This window comes from Bacillus rossius, chromosome 18 (genome assembly GCF_032445375.1).
Source record: "Bacillus rossius redtenbacheri isolate Brsri chromosome 18, Brsri_v3, whole genome shotgun sequence".
Lineage (NCBI taxonomy): Eukaryota > Metazoa > Arthropoda > Insecta > Phasmatodea > Bacillidae > Bacillus > Bacillus rossius.
In genome coordinates this window covers 23869745-23881991 of record NC_086345.1, presented here as the reverse complement: position 1 = coordinate 23881991, position 12247 = coordinate 23869745, and the positions used below count along the sequence as shown (strand labels likewise).

General features: G+C 38.4%; 1 protein-coding gene across 3 annotated transcripts in view; it reads right to left on the bottom strand.

Annotated features, from left to right (window-relative positions):
* The window catches only part of LOC134541253 (uncharacterized), a 119248-nt gene extending 107440 nt beyond the window's left edge, over positions 1-11808 (bottom strand). For all 3 annotated transcript variants that reach the window (XM_063384530.1, XM_063384527.1, XM_063384528.1), the window contains exon 1: positions 11534-11808. The gene's annotated coding sequence lies outside the window, so the exon portion shown is untranslated. The remainder of the gene's footprint in view (positions 1-11533) is intronic.
* Positions 11809-12247: the final 439 nt, after the last annotated feature.

The window sequence follows — 12247 nt, the reverse complement described above, 5'->3', positions numbered from 1 at the left end:
TTTTTGTCAACCTGTGTACTTCGGACTCAGAAAAGGAACAGAACACTCACGATATTTGAATTTCCGGTTCCCGTTTGAAAACGTGGTGTTTGTTTTGTTATTGAAGGAAATGGAAGGTGTTGTAAGTCAAGAAGAGCCACTTTGCCTTACTGAATAAATATATAATATTGAACTCCCACAACTTTCAAAAGTTCAATCTCAAACTACAAAGCATCAAAACAATAAACAAAAACATTTGGTTTGGCACATTTACTGCGCTCTGGTAGCAACTTTAGAAATCAATACCTTCGGACATCGGACATCGCAATTGTGGACAGGGCAGTTTTCGGTGAGACAATGTGACGTCACTCACATTCGGATAAGGACACGGACCACGCACAGGTTCGGACTATTGTAGATGGGCCTAATGTAGCTATCCTAACCAAATCAACAGTCCACAATGTTTTAAAGTATTTATAATGTAGCTAACCTAACCCAATTGACTATTAGTTATTATGAGTTGTATATTTATTTACAATGAACACAAAAAAAAACCGGAAGATGCACGATCGTCTGTTGTAAAGAAGGCTTGCCAACGTAAGTATTCAGGTATGTCCAGAAGGACGAGTGAATCGTAGGCTTCCCGTACCTGCACAGCTAGTTTTTGTTCTTTTTGACGTGTCCTATACCACTTGTGCAAATCCTCCAGCCACTACTTTTCACCCCCTTGCAGTGATAGTCGGTAAAGTTTCTCAACGAAAAGTGCTTGCTTAAGCATCCACTGCCACCCATCACAAATTTTTACCCATAAATTTCCGAACATGCTTTATATAAAAGCTTCTAGGAATCTCTGATTGGTCAGATGGACGAAAATAAAAATAATAAAATAATCTATGAAAAACTTGCGAACAATTTTTTTTTTACTTAACGGGGTGACTGTACCAATAAGTACATATATTTAGGATTCAAACATTTTTCTTCTTTGTAGTTAACTTTTTTTAAATTAAAATTAAATGGATCCCTGAAATTTGCGATGGTGAGATCAAGGGTTGTAGAATAAAATTAATTTCATTAAACATGTTCGTTTTTTAAAAAAATATTTTCAATGGGCACTCTTTTAGGGTTTCAAAATGTCTGTCAATGAAGTCTCACTTTTCAATGATGAATAAATATTGTTATTACCTGAAAGTTTTTGATCTCGGGATAGGATCTTTCCATTTTTGTGTTTCGTCCTTACCTATCTATATCATAACATATACCACTTAGTCGACACTGCACATCACTATCACACCAGAGAGACTAAAAATAGCGAAGCTTTCTTTTATGTTCTTTTTTTTTAGAATAACATATTGTTACGACCTATGTGGAAAGAACTGGGTTCGTAAGGGATATCCCCAATTAAGTTTAATTAGTTTTATTGATTACTAATATTTACAGTATTAGTAAATAATTGCACTTATAAATTTCCGATCACCAATCACCGACACTTAAAAATGTTTATTCGCAAGTCACTCAATGTCTTATCTAGTTCCGCAGTTCGCACTCCTCACTGGAGCCAGGCTCAACAGTGGTTCGCCCCTCACCTCGCGCATGTCCACTCACACAGTCTCGCGCCACTCAGTCGCACTCTCTCAAGGTCCCGTCGCTCCGCGTCGCGTCACTCTCAGGGGGGTCTCTTGACACTCTTCGCCGATGTCGCACTTCCCTTCACTCGCGCAACTCACTCGGAGGCCGGCGTCGCTGCTTAAAAGTACCTGTGGCACCATTCTCGAACCGACGAGAGCGGCTGTGACGAGTCGCGTCATACCCGGGGCCGACTCCGCTGCCCGAAACATCGAGAAATACGGCGCTCGTTCGCGCCACTCCGCGCGGCGGCCCACGGAATTCCCCAAGGGAAGCCTACGATTCACACATCCTTCTGGACATACCCGAATACTCACGTTGGCAAGCCTTCTTTTCTTAAAATTAGCAAGAAGTAATTAAAAATACTTTAAAACACTGTGGATGGTTGGTTATATTAGGTAAGTATAGCTACATTAAAAAAGCTGTAAAATCATTTTATGGTTGCTTAGCAAATAACTTTTTAATATGTAGCTATCCAGCGCTAGGAAACCGTTTACATGATTTCACAGTATTTTTAATGTAGCTATCCTAACCAAATCAACCATCCACAATGTTTTGAAGTATTTATAATGTAGCTAACATAACCTAATTGACCATTAGTTTTCATGAGTTGCATATTTATTTACATTAAACAAAACAAAAAAAACCGAAGATGCACGATCGGGCGTTCGCCTCTCGTCTGTTGAAAGAAGGCTTGCCAACGTGAGTATTCGGGTATGTCCAGAAGGATGAGTGAATCGTAGGCTTCCCATTCCCCAAGGCCGCTCAGCGGTAGATAAAAATAGCGCCGAGGAAGAACGATGCGCGTGGTTGCGGAGGGGGTGAGGGAGGGAGGGTGGTAGCAACGACCCTTGTAATCCGGCCAGGCGCGCGTGGCACGTGTTACGTCAGTGTACGGTACGTGACTACGTGTTACGTCAGTGTACGGTACGTGACACGGCGTGTGACGTCAAGTGGTCGTGCAGGGCCGCCAGCCAGCTCAGAACCTGGCGTCGTGGTCTGATCTCTCGCCTTCATAACAATATTATAAATTATCTTTGAAAGATTTGTGCAATGGGAGTTCATGACTTGGTGTAAGCTTTTGGACATACGCCATTGCTAAGCACATGTATGTCTATAGAAGAAAACTACGAAAAACCCCAAAAGACAATTGTTTTTTTTGTCTTTTGGGTTTTTTGTAGTTTTCTTCTACAGACATACATGTGCTTAGCAATGGCGTATGTCCAAAAAAGCTTTCATCAGGTCAATATTATAAATTATTTTTATTTATGCACATGAAAGTTATGCACACTCGCACTAAATTTTAAATACCAAATAAATTCATTCCTATTATAAAAAAAAATCATGACATTTTACTGTGGGTTAGATAAAATATACACACGTTCTTTGAAATAATCACCACACACCTATCGTGACAGCGTTGTGATAAATCCAAAAATTGAGATGGAACAGAAATATATATTGTTGGAGGAATCCTGATTGCCACAATAATACATATTGTTTCACTGAAACCTATTCTACATTTCTCACTTATGGCAATAAATTCAGTTTAGTACGCAACATCACCTATTTTGTGGTGGGGGATGGGGGGGAGGGGGGGGGAGGGGCAAAATGGTCTTATCACTCAATTAACACGAATTAACTAAATGTTGCCAAGTCGATTGTTTTAATTTCACACACGCTTGTTCGCAGGAGCTGTCGAAGAACAAAAAGAAGAGGAAGCTGAACGCCATGTTTCGGCGATACGCGGAATCGTTTACCAACAAGTGCTTCAAGAAGAACAAAGGCTCTTGGTTCTTCCTGGATCGCATTTCTCTTCTGATATTCCCAGTGGTATTCCTCGTGTTCAGCGTCATCTACTGGACTATAATGAACGTGACGTTGATTTCAAAGAGTAAAATATACTGTCCTTGAACATTATTCGCTTAAGAACCACTGTGTAAACTTGCAGGAATAAATCGTCTTTCAGAGTCTAGGTCATGAATGTTTTATAATTATTCCTTAAAATTATTTTTTTTAAGAATGTTCGCAGGCTTTCACGGCCATTGTCTGAAGTAGCTTGGCTTCTGGGTTGTAGCCGTGTCCTTGGCGAATAATTCACCGACTTTTTAGTCGACATTGCAGTCGCCATCATCAGGGAGCAGTTAGCTACTCAAGATGACGACTGCAATGTCGACCGAAACTTCGGTGAATTATTCGCCAAGGACACGGCTACAACCCAGAAGCCAAGCTACTGGATTTTGAAATTACTTTGCGAAGTTACTTATGTATTATAACATCCACCTCGACAACTTAGATGTCATTAGGGTATTTATTATTATTATTTGAGCCTAATGTCTAGAAGAAAATGATGCTATTAGAGATGATCCAGAACAGGAATGTTAGGAAAGGAATTAGCCATGGTCTATTGTTAAGAAAAATTCCCGCATTTGCTTAGTGATTTAGGAAACTACGGAAAACTGAAATCAGGATGACCAGGTCAGGATTCAAACCCAGGTTCTCAGGAATTTAAGTAGAGTTTCATACCATCGAGAAAACCTTGCTCCACAGAGGTAGACACAGTTTGAGGCACAATAATACATTTGAAGGGAACTGGGTCCTGTACTTTCTTAGCGAACCTTTTATATCCACTTCCAATTGGGCTTCCACTTTGTGGCTAATAATTCTCCCCCTACTTCGCTCTCCATACCCGGGAACCACACATAACTTAGAAACACACAACTTAGAACAGTCATAACTTGGAAACCTCGAAAAAATAAACGTAACTTAGAACTGTCATAAGTTATAATGATCATAAATTAGAAACACATAACTTAGAAACACGCAACGCCGAAACACATTAACTTAGAACTATCATATCTTAGAACCACACCACTTAGAACCTAGCATAACATAGAAGATTCTAAGTTGTGTGTGTCTAAGTTGTGACAGCGCCCCTCACACTCCCACCCTTTCCTAACCATGAACGAGTGCTTTCCTCTGTCTGTTCATCTCCAATCTCTATGCATGGTCTCATCTTCCTCTGTACCTTCCCCTACACAACCTATTCCCAATTTTTTTATCCAGCCCCCTACTCCTTGATCACCTTAAAAAAAACTTTAAAAATCTTACCAGTCTTTCCACCCCTCTTCCACCCCTGAAACGTTTCCCACCCCAGCTCCTTGATCATCTCCAATGGCCAATCAAGGGTGTCTCCGGTAAGACATCTTGGGAGGAGCTCTCACGCAAAGAAGGATGCAGTTAGTCATAAAAGTAATGAAATTTAGAATCGCAGATCGGCCTTGGAATATTCACTACATGTACTGTCTCAAATACTGAGCTTCAGTACTCTCATGGAAATTTTGACGAAACTAAAAGTTTAACACGTAAATTAAAAAATGTATATACCCTACAAAAAAAAAATTGGGCTCGGGAACCTCTTTTTTTTTTCTGAAGCCACGCCTGTGACCTATGCATGTCCCTTTTTTGGCCCCTTCCCTTCTCCTCCACATACCCCGTGGTCCATTTCGCTGTCCTTTGCTGATCTTCTCCAGTTCTTTCCACCTTCGTCACAGATGTGGCTACCACACTGCCGCATAATACTCACTCATTGGCCCGATTATAAACCTAATACGATGTGGAAATCAAAGAAGGCCGTGGAGATAACATTTTTAAAATAAAAATTTCTTCAGCCGCGTTGAGCGATTTTTGGTAGGGGGGCAAAATTTTTGGGTTCGCATCACCAGCATGCTAGTGACGTGTTGTGCACAGACTGGTGAATCGCAGCGGCCTGTGTACATGTACACGCACATAGACACTAATACATTGTTTATATTCGACTGTATCATGTGCGTGTTGGACTCTTTTTTTGGATGGGTAGAATCTTGTTGAGTTCACATCACCGACATGCTTTATAGTAGCATTAAGTGTAGTTAATTTTACCACGTGAATACATGACCCATGTCTGACTTCACTGGTAAGTCATAGCTAGGTAATGAAAGTTTTACGTAATTTTGACATACCAGTGACATCTGTTGTGACTAAACAATGATGTAGGGATAAATGATATCATGCTGACATCGTACAAGATATAATACCAAAATCATTTTCTGACTTACATTTGACGTAGAAATGATGTCATGTTACACATTTAAAAACTAAGTTTTAAGTTTTCACTTCTGTTGACAGTCCCCATGACTGGCTATACATTTTTTTACGCTGTATGTGGTTGTATAGGCTTCGGCTTCACTTCAAAAATGACCATTGCGAAAAATACAGTTTCAATTGGTGACCACTGAGAGGGCAGATCGAGGACGGTGACGTCACAGAGAACTCCGATCACCGATTGCTTGCTGAGTGATGCATGCCGGGAGAGAAATGCCCACTGCTTCGTGCGTGTGCAAAAACTGGGGAAGCCTTCATTTCACTGACGAGAGAGCCATACCCGAAGTTCCTCCAGAAGGTCGCTTAGCAAATAACCTTTTTAATATGTATCTATCCAGGGCTAGGGAAACCGTTTACATGATTTCACAGTATCTTTAATGTAGCTATCCTAACCAAATCAACCGTCCACAATGTTTTTAAAGTATATATAATGTAGCTAACCTAACCTAATTGACCATTAGTTATCATGAGTTGTCCAAAATAAAAAAATAAAAAAAAACCGAAGATGCACGATCAGGAGTTTGGCTCTCTCGTCTGTGAAAAAAAAAAGGGTTCCCGCAAAACTGCAGTCCACCTACATGTTGATGAGCAACAACACGCCCCCCTCCCTTTTTTTTTCCTCTTCACCCGGACTAATAAACTTTACCAGAAGTCAGCGTTTACATACTCATAATTTTTTTAAATTAATGGTTTTACGGCAAGACGTGTGCGGGAACACTGCATTTTTCCACCGAACTCTTTTTAATTCAAAAAAGTTGTTAGAGAATACATCAAAGGAAAAAAAAATATTTATTTAGCTGGTGAAATAAACTCTTTGTAGGCTAATGACTATTTACATTATATGTAATTTGCTGTATAATTAATAGGACACCTTATAAATGATTCAGAGTATATTAAATGATAAATATGTACTGTTTGTTGTATTGTGTAAATTGTGAATATTGTGAAAATTGTGAAAATTGTGATTATTTGTTGAGAATTTAAATTAGCAAAATTCATTATAATTGTAAACTTGATTATTTTATCGCAATTTTAACTATGTTTAATTATTGTTTATAATGTGACAAGGCCTATACCCCTTGAGCTGTTGGCTCATGTGGGGATCTGCCGGTGGATTGATAATAAATAAAAATAAATAACCATCAGTTAAATACTGTAAACCATTGAGTACGGGCATACGTACGTCCCGGTTTACGTTTGAACATTCGACATGTTTGTTCCGTCCTGGTTGAATGCGGTACTTGTTTCAGTAGAGCTTAAAAGAATACTTAAAATCTTCCCGTGAGTTTATAATCGTCCATTACTGTCGACAAGCGACCGGCTTCAAATATGTAAAATGTTTTCAGTGTGCAGACGACACAATTACTGTCCTGCCACAGAAAAAAATAAGAGTACTTCGTAGATAAACAGTGTAGATTATATTCTAGTTTACGATACCGGCCAATTATAATATTTCAAAAAAATTGGTTGTCTGTAAAGTCGGTTTACGGACGACAGTTTAACGTGACAACGTCATAACAAAACATTGATGAAATGATTGCATACTTTTATGAATAATATTGAATCATTTTAATTTTAATAATAAAAGAATAAATACTTGAAATTATACTAGTAATCATATTTTTAAAATGCAAGAAAAATTAACCTTTATTGTCGAAATTATTGTTGTAATAAGCAATGAAAACCACATTACGGTACCTGTTCAGTTCACTTTATAAACAGTCGACGAAACATTTCACATGTAGATGACTTGTAATTAATTTTAAAAACTGGCGTTTAGCTATAAATTTAAATAAAATTATAAACAAGTTTTCATATAAAAATAATCAAATATCTATCATCAATTATTATATGAATCACCATAATTTTTTAGTCAATTGTAACATAACCTATCATAACTGCACTCGCCGACAGCGTAACGGAACACAGCGTAACGGAACAATGAGCGTAACGGGACACATCGCAACGGAACAATGTGCGTAACGGGACTCTTTTTCGTGCGTGCAGCCGGCGTTCATCGATTTATTAGACGTTGTCACGTCAAAAATTCGCTTTTTTATGAAATGGTTGTTTTACTTCATCCCAGTTCATGAAAATCATTTCAAACGCGATACCAGCCAGTACTCAATTTGCAAGATAATGGTTTCATAAATAAGTTTGAGTTAAACGAAATTACTACAATTCTGAACAAACCGCTTAAAATGAATAAAACACAAGCTGAACTGCAAAAAAAAATTAAGGTGTAAAAATATAAAATAATTTTCAAACAAATTATGCATTCCAGACAAATAAAGAAATACTACAATTGCGGTCGTCAAAAGGCCATGGGTTGGATTTGGTTTCTCATTGTGCGTACGCATTAAATGCTAACTCAACAACCGTTTGCGTACACGAACGAGCTAGCTAGCGTCCACACCCGCGCAGTTACCAATTAACTTGGGAAAAAATTTGATCCAACTCCAATTATAACACTCCAGAATCGAGGATACCTTAACAAATATACCGTTGACAGCCCATTTCTAACACACAAACGTGAAATTTAACCATCCTTAGTCACTACTTTACAAAAGTATACAATCAAAAATAAATGGCCATTTAAAATGTTAAGATTTATAAAAAGAAATATCCGTGGCTATATGATTAAGATGTTTTTTTCATAGACCTTTAATAGTGTTCTTATGTAACTTACTATAAAGCTAGAGTCACAATACCACGACAACATTAACACAACGAACCGTCGTACATCGTTCCAGCACGACAGATTTAATAGTTTCACTTCACGTCATTATTTTTTGGTGGCCTACAGCGGTGTGTCAATGGCCACAGCGTCATTTCATTCCGTATTGATTGGAAGCCTTTTTTCATTATCATATCATCGATCAAATCACCGTACGTAGAATAACACCCATGCTTTACCCGGGACTCTAACCCAGAACCCCACGCAACGTAAGCCTGTGTGCATCAGACTACGCTATGGAGGTCGGGCAGATTTAATAGCGTAGAGTAACAGAGTAACAGTACCACGACGGCATTAAACCGACGATTTCTGATTTGGCAAATCGTTCCAAGCCAAACACCTCCATAAAATGCAGCATGTGACGCGCTAAGAACAGAGTACGTCTTTTTTTATTTCTTATTGACAGTTGAAGTGCATAAAAACGTAACGTTTAGTAATCTCTTTACACGACTTTAGGTTAAGTTTATTATAGATACGTACGGTACAATTAAAAACAAATTTGACCATAAACACAATATCCGTGTATACAAACATATGAAAGCAAGCTACAAATCCAGTTTCCGATTTTTTTTTCGGGACTTCGGGGTGCGTATTTTGTATTTTGTATTTTGTTGGGGTGACGTCATGGCGACCTTCTATTTCATTGGCTGCAGAGCGTGTAGGGCCCGCCGTAGCATTGCAAATCCAGCTTAATACTGCATTGCAATTACATTATAAAATACTACGATTAGGTCTAGGCTCCCTTTTTAAACGCAGTTAAAATTTAATGAAGCGTGTGTACTTTGCGCGCTGTCGTCGAATGCAAACAAAAACACGTTTCAGAGCTCTGGCGATGCTAATGCCACAGTTTACACAGGGAAACCTACGATGTACATCAAGCTCTGTCCCTGCCCGAACACGCCCGAATATTCACCGTCGGCCAACCTCGGGATTTGTTTTATTTTTGCGCAGGAAAAATGAATTCAAATATTAAAAGTGATCGGTTAGGTTAGCTACATCAAAACACTTTAAAATACCATGGACGGTTAGTTAGGTTAGTATAGCTACATTAAAATAAACAGAGATATATAAATATATATAAATAAACCCGAGGTTGGCCGAAGGTGAATATTCGGGCGTGTTCGGGAAGGGACAGAGCTTGATGTAGGCCTACATCTTAGGCTTCCCGTTTACACACTGCTGCGGTAATTCGCGTGTCAAAAGTTAATGACACTACGTTTTTTTCTTTCGCGTAAAAAAATTTCACGTAAAATAACGTAACCACTTGATGTAGTTGCGTAAAACCACAGATGAGCCTTCGGTTTGAGAGTTCATGCACAACAATTTAGAAAAGTCAGTTAAATTGCGGACACGCAATAGTTATAAAAGAGCAAGTTCATTTTCCAGCTGAAAAAATTTTATCATCTTTGCATGCAAGTACCCAGCTCTTAAAATTCCAAAAACAAAACACGAAGTTGCAGCTAGTGAGACGTTAACTTCTAAACTTGAACATGTCTAATGAAATTGGCTGGCATTGAACTTGCTCACTGCCTTCAGTGCAGAAAGTAAAAAAGTCAATATTGAAATTTAAAAAAAAAAATCAATAAATTATTTTAATATACCTACCTTTCTAAAACGGACTAAAATTTATAAAAATAATTTCTCCTAGCCCCTACGCAAATTCCTAACTTAATTCAGATTGTCCTTAAGAATTTGTGATTGTTAGTTTTAAAATAGCTATGAAAATAATTGCAAGATTTAAAACGAAAATCGTGGGTCGCATTGAATATATACAAATGTAATGAGTGTAGGGAGTAACTTGTGTTTCAGAAAACTTACAAAACAGTTCACATCATTTGAATTGCGTAACAGGTAAACAATTCATACATGAATTATATATTGCATACACATTAGGTATTAAAAATTCAACAATCACAAATTTTCCATCTTAATTCTGTACGGGGTTATAATAAACCTGTATGCGGCTGGAAGAAAGTATTTTATATTCTTAGTCCGTTTTTTTATAAACGTAGTAATAAACAGATTTGTATTGAAATTACTATTAAAATGTTTTTTTTTTTTGTCTTCAGTTAATACTGCATTGTCACTGTTTGTTCAAAGTTTCAAGCCTCTAGTTCACGAGGGGGGGGGGGGGGGAATTTTAAAATCGATTGGAAATTTTTTTGTACCGAACAGACAAACAAACAAACAAACAAACAAACAAGAAAGAGAACTGAAGTAGCTTGGCTTCTGGGTTGTAGCTGTGTCCTCGGCGAATAATTCACCCGACGTTTCGGTCGACATTGCGGTTGCCATCATCATGGAGCAGTTACCTACTCAATTCAACGTCGACACGAAAATGTAGGTGGAATTATTCGCCAAGGACACGGCTACAACCCAGAAGCCACAAGCTACTTCAGACAATGGCCGTGTGAGCCTAAGAACATTATTAAGAAAGAGAGTTGATGAAAAACGTGGTTTAAAAAAAAATCGGAGCAAACAGTTTTTGGTAAATATGTAGTTGGGCGATCTGTGTTAATTTTTTTTTAATCCGAAAATACTTTTATTCTATGCTCTTTAACTTCCTCTTCTCATTAAAACCGGTGGAGACAAGAAATTCCAAATACTTTAGGAGAAACAGAATTTTTTTAATTTTGATCACAATACATCCTTTGTCCCGGTTTGTTAGGTCAGGTCAGTTAAATTATAAATACTTTAAAACAAAAAACCATTAAAATTAATTCACATTATTTTTAATGTCCGCTAAGTTTGAAAGTATTTATAAATGTAACTGACCTGACCTAATCGACCATTTTAATTAATTAGGCATTCACGAACACACGCAAAAAATTAAAAAGAAATAGCTTCGGTCGAATGATTGCACAGGTCTCGTATTGCAAAAATAATAACGGCGATATATCCTAAAGTATTTGTGATTTCTTATCTCCACCGGGTTTTATGAAAAGAGGAAGTTAAAAAGCATAGAATAAAAGTATTTTTCGGAATATAATTTTTTTTTTTTTAACAAATATAGCCCAACTACATATTTACACAATTTTTCTTTCTTCTTACCTTCAGGGTCGACGTGTAGCCATCCATCTGTCTCTTGCGACGCTGACACCGCGCGAAGCGAAAAAGCGCACTCGCTCTGACGGGGCAGCAGTTAAGTCCTCCGGCCACGCCGTTGCAAAGAGTCCGATCGGTCAGCTGCGCGGTTTAATCAAGTCCCCGCGGTGTGTTCTCGCGCACTTCGCTAACTTCGCTAACTTCGCGAACTCGGCGAACCACGCGAACCCACCAGCACGTGTCCCAGTTCGACAGTGCGTGTCTTAGGCGCGGCGACAAGAGTCTAGCGACAGCAATGCTACCTTCCTGCAACTGGCAACTGGCAACTGGCTCGTTCCGGGGCCGGCTGCCGCACCGCTCAGGCTCGTTCCGGGGCCGGCGGCACGTCATATATATGTCATCTGAAACTTCCATTTGTCGAATATGGCCTCGTGGCTGAGCGCTCAGCGGCGCTATCGTCTAATCGTAAGGTTGACGGTTCGAATCCCGGCAGGTGCGAATTTTTTTTGTACTTGTAAAAACAAATACGAGCACGTATAATTTCAAATGTAATAAATATATTTGAATAATGAATGCAAATAAAAGTAAGTTTATTAATTAAATTGTAATTTTCAGGTAAAGCCATGATAACTAATGGTCAATTAGGTTAGGTTAGCTACATTATAAATACTTTAAAACTTTGTGGACGGTTGATTTGGTTAGGATAGCTACATTAAAGAT